Source organism: Saccopteryx leptura, chromosome 2, assembly GCF_036850995.1.
Source record: "Saccopteryx leptura isolate mSacLep1 chromosome 2, mSacLep1_pri_phased_curated, whole genome shotgun sequence".
Taxonomy (NCBI): Eukaryota; Metazoa; Chordata; class Mammalia; order Chiroptera; family Emballonuridae; genus Saccopteryx; species Saccopteryx leptura.
Window position 1 is genome coordinate 48,914,038 of NC_089504.1, and position 18,698 is coordinate 48,932,735.

Below are 18,698 nucleotides of genomic sequence, written 5' to 3' on the forward strand. Positions count from 1 at the left end.
CCAAACCTTGGTTATTAGACAGGTATCAGGGGGCCTGGATTTTGCTCATAGGACCTTAGATTTTTATATATTTAATATTTAGTGTAGATCAGAGGGCCAACTATTGTATCTCTAGCATCTCTATCTATGAAGCTTTGTTTATTATCTATACCCTACTGATCCTATACAGAATTTAAAGAAGATTAAATTACAACAGAACACACATAGACATGTATGATCATGTTTACAATACAACAATTAGAGTAACACAGAAAAAGCAATTGGAAATTATATAAAGTAGGGAAAGGCAGACACAACTACTATATACATTTTATACATTTTTTTATTGCAATTGATTATTACATTTAGATTTCCAATTAACTAGCCACTAAAGCTAGTTCACAAAAAGAGAAACATAATAAAGATTGTTTTTCTCCAATAAAAAGAAGACTCTTAAATTTTTTTTAGGAAAGATAATGTTTCCCTGCTATTAAAATCTAAGAGGAATTTTTCAAATGGAGCTATCATAATTCTACAGCCTTTACCAGCCTTCAACATGTCAGGGATTGGCTTTTATCTCACTGGTTTATAATTAGTTCTTCAGTTAATCCCTTACACATGCTTCTCTTTATTTAAATTAAGAGCTCTGTGAGAATCACAATATGTCTGTTCATCTTTCTGATGTTGAACTTTCCTTGATATAGTAGTACTAATAAACAATTATCAAATGAGTGAAAAAAGAACAAATGAATAAATGGACAAGCAATACTTTGAGTGTCCAAATTGCATCTCTTGGCTGTTGGCCAAAGAACTGGGCTTGGGTGGTTATTTAACAGTTTATTTATTTAACTAGTATTTATTGAGCATCTACTATATGCCAGACACTATTTTTACTACTGGGATATAGACAGTAAACAAAAGAAGTTTAAAAAATTTCTTAATTCATAGGGTTCATATTCTAGTGGGTTGGGGAATAAATAAATGATTAAAATACATAATATGTTAGATGACAAAAAAGTGCTTTGGGAAAACAAAACTGATACTAAAGAAAAAAGAAATAAGGAGTTCTGGGCTCTGGTGTGTGGAGAGAGAAGAGAAGAAAGAATTCAGAAGAAAGGGTATTACTTGTACACCCTGACTTTATTATAGACACTGATCTAGATAGGAATAAAAAATGTATGAGTTTGGCTCTAATGGTTCCAAGTAACAGTGTGAATGGAAAGGAGTTTAACTAATACCCAGAAACACACAGAATTCTGGGAGTTTTCTGCACAGAGAGATTCTGGGTCTGTCCAAATCATAGCAAGCTGGTTAAGGGCACACATTCTGGGGAGTGGTCTAGGGAAAGTGGCTGGGAAGGGAGCTAGGGGAGAAAGAAATTCGTGGGCACATTGGGACTCCTTGCGGAGCTGCAACAGTAATGTTTTTCAGGAAAGGACTTGAGAATTAATTTCCAATTGGAAGTCTAGCTGTAATTTAGGTACGCAAAAAAGTAATTTCCTGGGTTGGATTTGAGCCAGGGCATTGGAATTAACACCTCATCTCTTACAAAAATTGCCAGGGGATCTTTAATAATCACAAGCAAGCCTGCCTGGCCTTAGATTTACAGCTCCAGTGTCGGCTGGTCTCCTCGGAGGGCAGCTTCGCTTAGCACGCTGAACAAACTCTAGGTAAGGAACGACACCTAATCGCCACCTACTGATTTACATGCACTCTGTGCTCCCAGCAGCCCCTCCGTTTTTCTAGAGAGTTCCTGTGCTCAAGGACCACCAAGATTTTGCTCTGACAACTGGTACAGGATCAGATCCACTGCTGTTAAAGGACCTCTGCAGCCAAGAAAACAAAAACATAAGAAATAAAAATAAGCTAAGTCAAAAGGTTCTTGCTGTGGTGACTATTATTTGTAAGCAGGTAAATTTATCAATAAGAATAGTGTAGAAATAATACAGGTGGTGAATACTCAATCAAGACCTCTAGGCTGAGTTTTCAAACTTCACCCCCATGAAACCATGCAAGATCCACAAGTGACGTCACATCTTGGAGATTCAGCTTTCTGGTCCATATGCACCTGTAAAAAACTCGAAACAATTTACTTGTCCTGAAAACACAACACTTGATTTATCTCTTGAACTTTCAAATCTGTTCCTGTTCCTTTTTCCCTGTGATCCCAGCTATACCCGTCTTTCTGTTCGACAAATCTGCCACGCTTGTCTGGAATCAGGGCCTTGCACTTGCTTTTCTTGTCACATGGAACTCTCCTCCTGCAAAGCTATGCACGGATGGCTTCTTCCCATCATCACACATTACCTTCCCAGAGGCTGTATTTCCTCACCCAATCCAATGGTGCTCCTCGCTCCATTTATTATTTTTTTCTTATAGCATCCTATTTTATTAACTTCACTTTCCAAAATTATTTTTTTATTTACTTTTCTGTTTAATGTTCTTTAACAACCCTTTCCTCCAGTGGAATAAGGATTTCATAAGGAAGAGTCTTGGATATCTTACTTACTGGTTTATTGCCTGTACTTAGGTCAGGAACTAGCAGAGAGCAGATCCCTAACAAATATAGATGAGTAGAGGAGGTTGGACTCAGCGACTGTCTTCGGCCATCCCAGCTCCAGCAGTCTGGAAGCCAGCATATCTTTAGCTAGGATAATTCTTAACTCCAGGCAATATTATGAGCTAAGGAGGTTGTTTTAGTGCCTTTCCCCACCTGGCCTCACTCCCTGTCTATTCTAGATATAAGCTCTCCCCCTACACTATTCTCAGTTACAATCACAGAGGAGAATTATGGGGTGAGAGTACCATGAGACAGAATGCATTAAAGCCCCTAAAACAGTGCTCAGTATAAGTATTCAATGTTTTCCCAAGTTCTCCTGCCTAGCAATGATGACATTTGATATAAATACTAAATAAAGTGTGAAGTAATATATGTTTTAATAAAAAATAAAAGTAAAAATTTTAACTGTGATAAACTTTCAAAGTCATAAATTTCTAATAGTTGATTTCCAAATGCCACATATTTGTCATAACAGAATAGAAAGGACAGGTATTGAGGAAGAATGAACGAGGTTGGGATCAAACACAGGACATCAGGGCTGTAGGGTATTAATTGACTGGGGGTGGGTATAGGGCCTAAGAGTTCATGAAACCCAAGACAAGAATATTACTGACTGCAGTGGTGGGAAGACTGGCAGAGAACAAATGCGGATATGGAAGAACGGCATGTGAGTGCTTCTTGCCAGATGGAGCAATCAACTGAAAAACTCTCAAACTGGCAGCCCAGAGGGCCAGATATGGCAACAGTTGTGTTTTGTGTGGTTCATATGGAATCATTAATTTAAAAACAAAAATTGAATGCCTCTTGTCAGGCCATTCATTTCATCAAGATTCCCTCTACCACCTTTCCACTGATTCCATTACCTATGGTGCCCGAGATTATTGCAGATTTGAACCACGTTTCTTAAGCGTGGTGCTACAGCCAACATTTAAGAAGCAACATCTTACAGTTGGGATCCTCTGAAAGTTGTGGATGTTAGAGCAGTAAGGCAAGACCAAAACTGGTCAAATACAACAGCCGCTGTTTGCATTAGTGAGATTCCTGGAGCAATGCTGCCTTTATTTTATAAGTATCTGGTCTAGATATCTTGATTTACCTCTACTATGTCTAATGTCATATCTAAATTTGCCTCCTTCCTCTTCAAAAGGCAATAATATCAGTACCTTCTTAACTAATAGATTTAATATGAAGTCACAAGAGACATTTTTTCAGGGAATAGGAAAGAGGGCAATTTTATCTTTGCACCTAGACAACTTCTTCAGGGAAAGAACATCCATATGCCAGGTTATCAGTCAAAGACCATCTGAGAAAACAGCTCCCACACTAAATTATTCAACAGGGATAATTTAATCTGGGTAATTGGTTAGTAGAAGTAAGAAGACTAGAAGATCAGCCAAAGGAGAATGAGGCAACAAAGAGATTAGTAACTGTAAGAAGCTTCTATCACCTTGAGGACAAGAGAAGAGGCCATGTAACTGGAGCCCGGGAGCATGGGCCGCAGATGAACATGGGACAGTGGTAGACCTGCATATGGGCTGGAAGGTGAGACAAAGGTGTATGGTGCCACAGCCGTTGTTGAATATATGCCTGAAGCAGAAAGAAAAGGAAAGAAGTCTCCTGATTTATGTCTGTTTCCTACCTTTCAGCCTCCAGCCCGTACTTTCCATTAAACCTCTGGGATCCAGAAACTAGTTGGCAACAGAGAATGCAACCATAGTGTGCAGGCATTGATCCCTATGGTCCAGTAGAAGAACAGAACATGGTTCTGAGAGCTACCAAATCCCAGAGGAGCACAGGTGAGGCCTGAAACTCTGGCTCCAGTTCACCAAAGAATAGTCTGCCTACAACTGACTGCTCCATCAACCCCACAGGTGTTTTCTTTCTTGTTTATTTGTTTTCATTTATAAGATGCTCTTTCTGCATACGCTGTCAGCATGATATTGCCATTTTCACTTCAACCACAAGTGAAACCTTTCAAGGCCATTCTACCTAGATGGGTGGTTTCTTTCAATGACAATTTAAAATTATTTTCACAAATATGCATGCATTTGAAACCAGGGAAGAAAAGAAAAGGAACAAATTGAAGAGAAGAGTGGAGTGCTAACACAAACCAGAAATCCATTAGAGTGTACTTTGCAAATACTGTAGGTAATTAAAGACTTTTAAGGGCAACTACAGTATTATTTACTTGACAGTGGAACTCTTACAGGCTATTATATAAATACACATTGAGCATATTTTAAAAGTGCATGCTATTTACTATTCATGTGTTGTTAATATGTGTTTCATTTAACCCTAAGGAGCCATTTCAGTCTCTTGTGTGAATTTACATTTATGAATGTTTTTATAAAAAGCATATTATTTACCCAATAGGCAACTCTGCCCTAAGAAATACTAGAGCTGATTGGCAATTTAACTTCACATGAGTTTCTATGAAATTGTTCCTTAGGTCTGCCTGCATGGTTGGGTATCCCTGAATAGCCCTTCCTTTCAGAATCCTGCAAGTCAAGACTCCTGAGCTGTGCAAATGAAAAAATTTTCCACTATGTTTGGTGGTTTGGGGGATTTTAGTACCACATAAAAAAGGTCAGGGTATGTTTCATCTTGAAAAACAAAGATTTCAACACTGACAATGGCAGTGTATAAAGTACATGCGTGTAATCACCTCATTGGGTCTGTGTCCTGAAGTCAACATCCACAAAATAAAGATGAGCAGGCTGAAAAAGTAAATTTCTTTTTTCTTTCCCTACCTTCCTTCCTCCCTTCCTTCATATCAAGATGAAATCTTTCCTATTCTACTCATTTTTCCTGACACTTCCATAATCCTGCCCCACCCCCGCCAATACACACACACACACACACACACACACACACACACACACACACCATATGTGAAATTTACACAAGGAGTAAAGATTCCCTGCCAATACACACACCATATGCAGAATTTAAACATGGAATCTGTTCCATGACTCCTGTACCCCTCAGCCAGACCGAAGACATAAACAGGGATCAGAAGGGAAAAAAAGCTTAAAAAGCTTAAAGGGAACAGACTTGTTGAAAGATATCTTGGAGAAAGTCTCTCTAAGCTGAAAGTCCCTGCTTCTTCCTTTGGGGGAGGATTGGAAAATAGTGCCACTTCCTAACCCAGCGCCTGGAGGAACACACCGAAAAACCTTCAAATGTACTCATATGGGAGAAACAGTGCTATTCTTAGGACCAATAAAGTTAACATAGATTGAGAACTGAGGCCTGATTCCCACCTAGGAAATCAACAGGGCTAATGGATTTAGCAAAGATATAAAAAATTTAAATGGACTGTACAGCTTTTGACATTAGGACTTGATCATGCCTTGCAACATCATACCAAAGTGCAGAAGTTGCTGGTTTGATCCCCAGTCAGGGCATTCACAGAAGTGACATGATGTTTCTCTCTCTCTCTCTCTCTCTCTCTCTCTCTCTCTCTCTCTCTCTCCCTGTCTTTCTCACAGAAATCAATAAAAAACAAAGACTTGATTGTTTATCATCTGGGTAGTTAGTAACAAGAGAGGTGTCTCTAGCAACAGATTTTAATGTAAGCATTAGAGTAAGCCATATGACAATGCCATTTTTACAAATCAAGAATGGACCGAAATTTTATACAACTCAGTCTACTATAACATACACAATGTATAGGTGAGCCAACATGAGAAAGAGTAGAAAAGAAAAAGGAATAAGTAAAATTTGGAAGACATTGTTGATTTATTGATTGGTAATGCAACACTTTCCCGGTATTTCTCCACTTCCTCTTCCGCATACTTTGTACAGAGTGTGGGGGCAAAGAAATGTACTTTTCTAGCCATGGTGAAGTATGGTCATAGGGATGTTTTTGACACATACAACATAAGTGGCGTTTCTGAAAAGACATCTGTTCTCTTAATAAAAGGGGTGGATGAGGCTGGTCCCATGCTGTCCCTTCTCTTCTCTTCCTGTCCTGGGTTTGATGTGACAGTTGTCTGCTGGCTAAGAGGTTAAACATGCTGATCAGAAGGACAGAAATAAGCTGGTCTATGATCACATCATCGTCCCATTGTACCTGCCCTACGCTTTCTACCTCCAGACTTCTGTTATGTGAGAAAAACCAAGCTGTGTCATGCCTACCTGGGTCTTCTGTAACATAGAACTATAAAAATTTTTCATTGATTTGTAAACATGAATGTGCATGTAGACACACATAGAAAATTGTCAGGGCCTGGGCAACAAGATTTTCAGTTAAAACATCTTATTAACAAGACTTAGAAAGCGCTTTTTGTAGCAATCTTTGTTAGAATTTGTATTAAATGTGTCACATTTCTCTACTTTAGTAAATGATTTGACTTTTTAAATGATACTTCAACCATCATTTTTTTGAAAAGGGTTACTAGTAAGTTAAACCTTATTAAATTGCTGCTAGTCGCCTAGTTCTGACCAGCATAATGACAATTTCATAAGGTTCAACATAATATACAGTGCTGTTGATCTAGGTGTGAGAAGTTGCTGAAATTTGGCCACAGTTGTAAGAGTCTAAGGACATATTCTGGAAGTAACAATTTTATATTTTTTTAATTTAATAAACTAAAATTTGATATTTGCTTATTTTCCTCTTATACATAAAAGGAAAGTGCAGCAAAACTTCCAATTAATTATGGTTTGGAATCTCATAGTACAAAATATAGAACACACAAACACATACATGCAAATTCTCAATATATTATTGATTAAAATCTGATAACTAGAGATGGATTATTGTGTCTAAACATATCTATCACACATATTCACACATATACACACATATAGGTCTTATAAAAATTCTCTTTAGATAAAATTATTTTAATTTGAAGGCTACACTAGAATTTGTATCAAAATACATATTTGAAAACCAAATTTTCTAACCTTATTAAATGCCAGTAATAGTGACACCATCATTGATAAGGCATTTAGTAGAGTTTTACTGGTTATTTACTAATTTATACTAAAAAGTAATAAATATTATTGAGATTATTTTATAATATACTTAGTTTTGAAAGCAGTTTGGAATGTCAAACATAAAGCATTTCACATTAGTTTTTATATAAATTTTCATTGAAATCAAACTTTTAAATAAATCTCCCAATTTCTAATGCAGCATATTATCAAAGCACAAAAAACCATTATATGATTATAAGAAGAACCTCAGAACTCACTGTCTTCAAATTTAATGGACTCCCAATGCTTTTCTCCCCCTGTTTTTAAGACATTTCATAGTATTTTATACATTATAAATGGATTCCATTCTTGGCTTAGTAATTCACCTAATGGACAATGGATACAAAAAAGCTGTAACTCCAGGGACATTAAATTGGTTCTAAACTCTGAAAATTACAGCTTTTACAAAAAGAAGAAAATACTAAAAACATGTCTAATGCAACACTGCATCTAATTTCCCACTACCTCCAGATTGTGTCTAAAAGCTCCTAAACTTCTTAATGACACAATATGTTAAAATTACATTCCTGTATATTTAGATCTCAGAAAGATCTCATCCATTTTATAACCCCCAAGGAGGGCTTACCAGCAAGGACATGTGTGCGTGTTGGGGGATGGAGGGAGGAACAAGTGTTAGGTGCTACACGTCCCAGAGACTGAATTTTCACACTGGGTAGGAAACTAGCACCCTTGTATGACACCCTTTTACTCTCCAAGGCAATTACAAATCCAAATTCCCACGTGAAGAGCTGATCAATGGTATTTCAGTAAAGGAATAGAAGGAGAACAGGAGAAAATGATTTTCTAGTCATACTTAGTAATCAACTTTAAGCCTTAAGACCACCCTCTAATTTTTTTTTTTTAACAGGGACCGAGAGTCAGAGAGAGGGATAGATAGGGGCAGACAGACAGGAATGAAGAGAGATGAGAAGCATCAATCATTAGTTTTTCGTTGCGACACCTTAGTTGTTCATTGATTGCTTTCTCATATGTGCCTTGACTGGGGGCCTTCAGCAGACTGAATAACCCCTTGCTCGAGCCAGCGACCTTGGGTCCAAGCTGGTGAGCTTTTTGCTCAAACCAGATGAGCCCGCGCTCAAGCTGGCGACCTCAGGGTCACAAACCTGGGTTCTCTGCATCCCAGTCCGATGCTCTATCCACTGCACCACTGCCTGGTCAGGTGAGACCAACCTATAATTTGATGATACTATCATTTAGGTCCTCATCCATTCAAAGAATATGAGCAATTAATCTCTGAAGCTAAACAATACATTCTAGCAGTAGAGGTAGAGAAGTTATTCAATTGGACTATGAAAACAAAATGCTTCACATTCTATGAATCCACATGTGACTATAATAAAATATATTACTAGTGTTTGAAAGCAAAGAAGCTATGAATTGGCATGGATTTAATAATTGGCATGTTATTAGGTTGCTAAGCTCTTCCCCACTCCCCTTTACCTCTCCCTTTTGAAAACACAAATGATCCAGAATATTCTTACTGTAACGTGTGTCCCTCCATTTAATACGTTTATCTTTGTCTCTGCCTTATTTTGAAATTAGAAAATTCCTTTGTCCAAGTGATTAATTTTTCGTGTGTGGATTCCCAGATCTTCACAAATAGTTAACGTAAGTACAGTATGGAGAGAGCCTATCTTAAATGTCCCTCTGATAACTTGGGGCATCTTACTTTATTGATAATTTGTGTTTGAAAAAGTGCTATTTCATTTTAGTTTTACTCCTTTTTAACTGCTGATGGATCTACATCAAGGTTGTGCATATTTTGGAGAACTCTTATTTTTATTAAACTAGCACCTTTTTACCACTAGGTAAATAAAAACTTTCCTATGTCTAACAGTTTTTATTACTCCTAACATAATACAACAGAAATTATAACAGAAGTTTATTATAACAGAAATTGACCTATTATAATAGAAATTTACCTAGTCTGGGTCTTTTGGTACAAAAAATACTTCATCCCCCTTGTCATATGTTGATAGTTTTCTAATTTTTTTTCATGCTAAAAAAAGCTGTCAAGCTTGAATTATTAATTTGCATCTAATTCCTTCCATGAAAGGCTTCACAGCACCCTTCGAATCTCAAGGAGAGTGCTTGATTTCAATAAGAAATGACATATTTTTGTTAGAGGCTCGGTTATTCTGTTCCTCCCTTGATTTGGTCTGAAAGATTTGCCACAATGAATTATTCTGTCTTGTTCCTTAACATTTCTTGGATATCTTTTATCATCTGTCACAGACACTGTACCTCCATATTATGTGAGATAACTGTGGTAAGAGTTTCCTACCATTTTTATAAAAAAAATTGTGTGGAAATAGGTCTAAGTTTCTCTGTATTCTCTCTGTGCTCTCTGTCCCCACCCTTTGTCACCTATCATCTTATGTTCCCCTGGATTCCCTGAATCTAAACATTTGAAATCATTTCAGTCTTTCACCACCATATGACAACATCACAAAAACCCTATAAATCGCAGCCCCTAAATATCTCTAGAATCTGTTCTCTTTTCCCTTTCTGATTGCTTTATGCACCTATAATAACTAATATACATTGCAAAGTCATACCGTATTAATGCTGTTTTATTTTATCCTATATTATTTTATTTTATTGAATCAAAAAATTCTATCATTACAAGAACTCTGTAAAGAGCTATTGTTACTTTTCTACTTCACAGATAGGGAAATTAAGGCACATTTCAGTTAGGTAATTGTTTGAGGTTCCCAAATTAATGTGTGAACCCAGGCAGATTGATTCCAGAGCCTATGCAATATGGCTTCCTTCTTGCTAGGCCTATGGAAAGATGCCCCAAAGTGCTTTTCCAAACTATAATTTCCCCTCAAACCTTTAATCCTCTCCAAAGGCACTAAGCTGACTTTCTGAAACCTAAATTTAAGAAAAGCATCCCTTTTTAAAAAATACTTCATCGGCTTCCCACTGTCTACAGGGCAATGCTCAATCTTCCCAGTGAACATATAAGGCCATCTGCAGTCTGACCTAACCGCTCCCAACCACCCCAGTTACCCCCTTTCTGTTTCACACTTTTGCTCCAGTTACTGAAAGCACAACCCCTCCTGAAGTTACGCCCTTCTGAGTCTTTCCCCCCAGGCACCCTCTGCTTGCATTGCTCTTCACTGAACCACCCTTCCCACTCCTGTTCACACTGCTCACTCCTTGCGTGCCTCATCATACATGTGTCCTCTCCTGTGGAGACCTCCTGAGATGGCTTGTCAAAAATCATCCTTCCCTCCCTGGGGTGTCTTAGAATCTTCTTCTTTGCTCTGTTGGACCCATTGTTTGTGAACTCTTTCCCTTTACTAGGAACATGTCAATGGACAGAATCACATCTCTGAGATCTTTTTGTCTCTCTGGTGCCTGCCATATAATGTGGGCACCCAATCAATCTTTGCCAGATGATGCCTCAATCCTTCTCCCCATCCCTTACCTTTTTAATTCCATTATTTAATCCCTTAAATAAAAACCACATGCTTGAATATATTATCTAGAAATATTTAATAGAAATATTAACATTCACTCGGAAAGAATTTATACCCTGAGAAATGCTAGTTTTTCATTTTTTCCCTTCGGCCCTGTAGAGTTCCTGTTGAATGTCCTGATAATCCTCCAGTTACCAAGCCTGCAGTATAACTGTTCTCAAAGTATGTTCCAGGGACCACAGGGGACCTTGAGACCCAAAGGTCTGTGAGGTCAAAACCATTTTCACAGTAACACTACAAACATATCTGCCTTTTCCCTCTCATCTTTCACGCGAGTCCAGGGGAGTAATCGAGACTGTCTGACATGCTATATTGTCAACCCACAGCTAATGCACTGTGTGCTGTGTATGCCTGTGTTTTACAATTTTCTGTTTTTATATCTAATTTAGTTAATATTGACAGATATGCTCCCTCCCACATAAAGCCTCTTCAATATTGTTTAAGACTAAAAAAGGGTCCTAAGATGAGAAAGTTTGAGAACCACTACTCTAGCAGTAGGCTTGCTGGCCTAAAGTGAACCTTAGAGTGCTGATGAGAATGGCACATAGAACGGAATCAAAATTCCAATGACTGCTCAGACACTTTCCTTGCCGATTTGTCACCTTGTAGGGTGTCCTAAAACACATTTTTATCATGCTTGAACAATGTTGCCAAAAATCTGTTTTCTGGAAAGTGCTGTTGATTGTGACCCAGGATATTATGTTTTTTCTTTTATTATCATACTAATTCCTAAACTAACCTTGGAAATATATAATATCTGTTTCTTCACATGACAGAGAAAACTTTAGTTTTCAAAGTTTCTTTCAGTCTAAATGTACAATTCTTTCTCAAGGTTATACTCACTTCAACCAGGTCCTTCATGTTCTACAATTATGCACATTTTAAAATGAATTATCTTGTCCTTATGTTTTCTTAAATGTAGTAAAAATGAAAATCTTTAAGAAAAAGTCTATTCTAGGATGAACCTTTATCCCTTCTTTCTAATAATCCAGATTTTAAATTTATGATTTTTCTTATATAATTCCTTCTTTTCACTAAGGCTTACACTGAAATGCTAAGAAAGATTTCCACTTATTTCTATTTTCTAAAAATATCATGCATACATTCATTTTAGCTAATCTATCTGTATGTGGTTTCAAATAGATTACTTTATAACATTTTGACTGAAATAAAAACCCTTTATGAATTTTCACTAATATTAAACTCATATGGGGCACAAAATGCTTACAAAGAAGTGTCTATTTCCTTTCAAAGTGATGCATTATAAAACTTAACTTACATCAAAAGAATCATCTTTTGACAGGATTCAACAAAATAGTGAATAATTAGGAAACTTAAATGTTTGCTATTTCCTGAGGCTTGAGGGAGCCATCAAAAAACTGTGTATTGATTCTAGCACAAAAGTAAGAAAATGAATTTCCTCCCACACTAACATTCTCATGCAAATATCTAACTTTCGAAGATGCAGCTATGCTAGAAAAAAAGTTTTTAGATCTAATCATAAAACCACCTAAGATAAGTCTTGTCAAGTCTGAACCTTCCAGGATTACACTTCATTCTCAAGCTCATTGCCACGATACACTCTTTCACACATAGCTGCCCTTTAGGGCTCTGCCCAACCCCACATAGATACCCTGTTGTTTCTCACATTTTCTTGTAATTTGAAGAAATAAGTGGTGCCAGCTGGCTTCTGTTTAACTCAAGGCAAGATGATATTCAGCTCTTCAGGAACTTGGTACACACCTCAGAAAACTTGCCAGGAGGAAGAAATGAGGAGTGATGCGTGTGCATATTCAATGAGGAGAGAGGAAGTACAGAGGAGGAAATACCTGAATCAGGTTGCTGGAGTAATAATCTTTGGGATTTTAATAGCCAGATTATCTACTTATAAATCACAAGTGTGTGGAGAGGCCTGAAGCTAGATAATCAAATGTATAAAAACAAATATCTAACATATTTGGGAAATTTATAACATCAAGTTAAAATTTTTAACCAATTTTACTTGGTTGAATCACTCATTTTTTCAGTGGCACAGAACAATAGGGAAAAGAAGGTGGTAGAATTCTATAATTGGAGCCAATCTTTACATTGCTTTTCTAATAGGAAAATCTATTTTGAAATAAATAAGGATATGTGCAATTAAATATCAACAAGTAATAACCGACATTTCTTGAGTGCTTAATATGGGACAAGCACTCTTGTGAGGGTTCATGTGGAATAACTAGTTTAAATCTCATGAACACCTGATGCTATGATTAACCATCATTATCTCCATTTCATAAATAAAATGAAGAAAATGAGGCAAACAGAGCTTTCATTCTTTTCCAGAAAGCACCGAGAAAAAGTCGTAGCTCTGGGATCTGAACGCAGGGAATCTTGCTCCAGAGACCATACCCGTAGTCACTCCTACTGCCTCAAGACAATGCACTGCCCAAATGAAACTTCTCTTGCAACTCTTTCATGATGTTTTATAGTTTATAATTTCATATGTTTGAAAGCTTACTACTTTTAAGTATTCTTTGTTCTCATCTTCATCACTTGGATCCTCTTTCTTTCTGTGTAAAGCAAATCAAGAGAATAAGCCCTGTAAAAATTCTGTAGAAAAATTAAAAAACGAACTTATAGATATATAATTGTGGCTAGAAACCCATTTTTATAGTGATTAGATCACAGTGTAGCAATCAACACCATAAAACAAATGTTCCGTTATATACCCATACATTTGTGCTTTTCAAATCAGCATTAAAAAGTGCAAAGGTGATTTTAAAAGGTCTACTTATAAAAATATTTTCATGTTTATTATAAAACTTGTAGAAAATACTGAAGTGGGAGAGTGAGACCTTATTCTGAAAAGTCAGCCTAGCCCTAGCTTGTTGGCTTACCTGGCATGTGGAAGTCCCGGGTTTGATACACAGGAGAGGTAACAATCTGCTTCTCCCTGCCCCCCCCCCCTTTTCTCTTTCTCTCTTCCCTCCTGGAAGCCATGTCTCAGTTGGTTCAAACACATCAGCCCCAGGCTCTGAGAATGGCTCCATGGAGCCTCCACCTCAGGTGCTAAAAATAGCTTGATTGTGAGCATGGCCCTAGATGGGCAGAGCATCAGCCCCAGATGGGGGTAGCCAGATGGATCCCGGTCAGGGTGTATGCAAGAGTCTGTCTTTGTATCTCTCCTACTCTTACTTAAAATAAAGAAAGAGAGAGATAGATAGAGAGAGAAAGAAAGAAAGAAAGAAAGAAAGAAAGAAAGAAAGAAAGAAAGAAAGAAAGAAAGAAGAAAGAAAGAAAGAAAGAAAGAAAGAAAGAAAGAAAGAAAGAAAGAAAGAAAGACCAGCCTCTATTACCATTTTCTGTTCTCACAAAGAAACAACTAAGAATCAGAACAGAGCAACAGCAGAATGAAGAGTGAGCTCGATGTTACTGAAAGCAGAGTCTGAGAAGACAGGGAGACCACAGCCCAATCCACAGGTTACATAGTATCCATAAAGTGCTGATAAATCAGATCTTGGGGTGGGGAAGGTGAAAAGACCTGACTTACTGTACTGTTTGTGAATTGTGAATTCCCATGGTATAAATACTCCCACCACAGCCAGTTTGAAGCTATCACCATATCACTGAATGTGGAGTTAAGCTAGAGGTACACATCAGTTACTGAAATCCCATGGAAGCCAGACCAAGTCCCACACTGATAGTGCTAAGATTCTTGCTAACTCTAACAAACCTAGGACTCTGTTAGCTAGCATGTTATAATGCACAACTGCTGAATAAAAGCATTTTCCCCCTCTCCTTGCCAGGATCACTATAATTGCTTCACCAACATAAACTTGTTTTTTCTCCTATTTGCCCTACACATGGCAGTCAAGGTAATCTCTCTCTCTCTTTTTTTTTTTTTTGTATTTTTCTGAAGTTGGAAACGGGGAGGCAGTCAGACTCCCACATGCGCCTGACCGGGATTCACCTGTCATGCCCACCAGGGGGTGATGCTCTTCCCATCTGGGCCGTCACTCTGCCACAATCAGAGCCATTCTAGCACCTGAGGCAGAGGCCACAGAGCCATCCTCAGCGCCTGGGCCAACTTTGCTCCAATGGAGCCTTGGCTGCAGGAGGGGAAGAGAGAGACAGAGAGGAAGAAGAGGGGGAGGGGTGGAGAAGCAGATGGGCACTTCTGCTGTATGCCCTGGCCGGGAATTGAACCCAGGACTCCCGCATGTCAGGCCGATGCTCTACCACTGAGCTAACTGGCCAGGGCAAGGTAATCTCTTAAAAGTATAAATCTGAACTCACCATATTTCCTGCTAAAACAAATACAGTAGATTTCATTGCAGGCTGAATAATGGCCCCCGATTTATGTCAGCCTAATCATTAGAAGCTGTGAGTGTTGCTTAATATGGCAAAACAAACTGCAAATGTGATTAAGTAAGGATCCTGAGATAGGTAGATTATCCTTCATTACTTGGGTAGGTCTGTTGTAACCACAATAGTCCTTATAACAGAAATGCAGAAAAGTTCAGGGTTGAAGCAGAAGGTATGTGATGACAGAAGCAGAGATTGGAGTGATGCCCTTCAAAGATGGAAAAAGGGATACAAGTCAAGGAATACAAGTGACCACTAGAACCTGAAAATGCAAGAAAACAGATTCTCCCTTCAAAGACCCCAGAAAGAACAGACCAGCCAACACCATGACTATAGCTTAGTGAAAATGAGTTTGAACTTCTGACCCTCAGAACTGTAAAACAATACATTTGCATTGTTTTAAGCAATTAAGTTTGTGGTCCTTTATTACAGCACCAATGGAAATACAATGTCCCTTCCTATCAGATCAAGACAAAACCCCCTCAAATAGCCCACTTCTCCTATGTAGTCTTGCTTCCACCTATTCTCTTATGTTACCTCATCTCATACACTCTCTTGTTCTGCTCCAGCCCCTGTTCTTCTTTCAGTCTACTCTATTTGCAATACTGTGGCTGTCACAGGGCATTTGCCTATACTGTTACTTCTGCCTGGAATGCTCTTTCCTTTAATCCTTTAATTTTTTCTAATTAATTCCTAATCCAAGTCAATTCAAGCATCTCCCTCTCTTCCTTTTACACACACACACACACACACACACACACACACACACAGAAAAATATCTCTTTCCTACACTGTATGTATAGCAATTAGCATTTTACATTTGTTTGCATAATTTTTTATTAGTTGGCTTCTGCACTAGGTAGGGTCCATGCTAGTTCTTACTTTTGTATCCTAAAGGCCTGACACATAATAATCACTTAATAAATATTTGGTATATGACTAAGTGATTTCTGTCTCATTTTCTCTAACAATTGGAATCAATACACTCTTAGTTCTTTATTGTGCATGCAACAAACATTTGCCAAAATTCAACTTCACACAAAATCTTGATATCATATGTTTATGCAATTTTTCTAACAATAAAAATAATAATAACAGCTAATCTCTACTGAGAATTTACTATGTGTCAAGTACTATAATAAATGCCTTAAATATACAAGCTCATCTAACTCCTACAAAAGAAATGTATTATAATTAGCATTTTCAGATCAGAAAAAATAGGCTTTAGAGTATTTATGTAACTACCAATATACCATATGGATAGAACTAGATTTAGTATGTAAATCTGGCTGACTAAACCTTTATTTCTTAGCACAATATTATCATTTGTCCTTTCCAGGTCCTACATTTGTTTACAGAAATTATTTATATATTTGCGCTTATTTATTAATATATTCTATTTTGGTCCATTCCATTTCCTTTCTCTCCTTTTTTTACTCAGCATTCTGTTTTTCAGGACTGTACATATTGCTAGAACATGCAGTTCATTGATTCTAACTGTTGCCACATTTTATTCAACAATATGTATTTATCATAATCTTACAATGCCAGATGGGCATCTTCTTTTAGTAGTTAGTGGACAGCTGAGAACACAACTGTCCAGCTAGAAACTGTGTTTCCCAAAGTTCCTTGAAGCTAGATGTGGCCAGTGACTTATATTCTGAATAATGACATATGAGTGTCAGTAACTGGTCAGACTTCTAGGTTGTGCTCCTAAATAGAATTGATATACCCTCCAATTTTTATTTTCCTTTTTCCCATTGGCTAAAGCCAGAGCCATCACTTTAGACCACAAGGTACAATTATGTGTTGAGATAGCAGAGAATCAAAATAAAAGGCATGGCAGTAGAAAACTGTCATTTTAGCTTTGAACTACTGAAACTTAGATATATGTTGCACAAGATATACACATTCTGTCTTGGTAAAGCCACTATTATTTTGGCTTTTCTTAGCACAGATGTACTGATATTTTCACCAATAATTTGTCCATTTCTCTGGTAGAAACATTGACTTTGCTCTAACTCCCCACCACAACACTAACAATACTATATCACATCTTCACACATTTCCTTTATGAATCTCTATGAGACTTTATCTAAGCTAGGTACCTCACAGTAGGAGTTATGGGTCCTGACTTATAAGAATAGATAACTCAACTATAAATAACAAGATTGCCATGCAGAATGACATTTTGTTCTTAATCATTAGTACATGCTTTCTCTCTCTGAACCTTTTCAAACCAACTTGTTTCTTTCAGTGTGCAACTTTAGTAATCCCAAACCCTATATGGTTTAAGTATAAGATCTACCAAAAGATAACAAGAGAGGATAAAGTTTGTGAAATACATGGAGAAGTAATATTTTTCCAAACTTATTTGGTCAGCATGGAAATGTTCCCCTAGTAAACTGGACTTTAGGTTTACATCTTACAAGATTTTAATAAAATATAAATATGCTCTTAAAATTAGAAACAAGACAGGGATGTCTGCTTTCATTACTCTTATTCATCTTAGTACTGGAAGTCCTAGCTACAGCAATTAGACAAGAAGAAATAAAAGGCATTCAAATTGGAAAGAAAGAAGTAAAACTGTCATTATTTGCAGGTGAAATAATACAGTATATAAAGAACCCTAAAAATTGCACCAAAAACTACTAGAACTGATAAATGAATTCTGTAAAATAATAGGATACAAAATAAAGATCCAGAAATTAGTTCAATTTTTATACAGCAATAATACTGTCAAAAAAGGGAAACTAAAAAAATAAATAAATTCCATTTACAATTGCATGGAAAAGAAAATATCAAGGAATAAATTTAACCACAGATGTAAAAGACCTGTACTCAGAAAATTATGAGACACTGAAGAAAACAATCAAAGAAGATACAAATAAGTGGAAGCACATACTATGTTCATGGATAGAAAGACTTTATGTCATTAAAATGTCCATACTATCCAAGGTAACCTATAGATTCAATGCAATTCCAATTAAGATATCAAGGATATATTTTACAGAACTAGGCTAAATATTCCAAAAAGTTGTATGGAACCACAAAAGACCCCAAATAACCACAGCAATTTTGAGAAAAAAAGAAGAATATCGAAGAAATCACACTACCTAATATCAAACTAAACTAAAAGGCCATGGTAATTAAAATAGCATGGCATAAAAACAGATATAGATCAATGGAACAGAATAGAGAGCCCAGAAATAAAGCCATGCTTATATGGTCAGCTAATATACGACAAAAGAGGCAAAAACATACAATGAGGTTAAGATAGTCTATTCAATAATGGTGTTGGGGAAAGTGGACAGATA

The 18,698-nt window shown here is 37.0% G+C and overlaps 1 non-coding gene across 1 annotated transcript; it reads right to left on the reverse strand.

Annotated features, from left to right (window-relative positions):
• Positions 1-15,201: 15,201 nt before the first annotated feature.
• On the reverse strand, positions 15,202-15,277 carry TRNAV-GAC (transfer RNA valine (anticodon GAC)). The gene has a single exon. It is a non-coding gene; the product is annotated as a tRNA-Val (tRNA).
• Between the last annotated feature and the right edge of the window lie 3,421 nt (positions 15,278-18,698).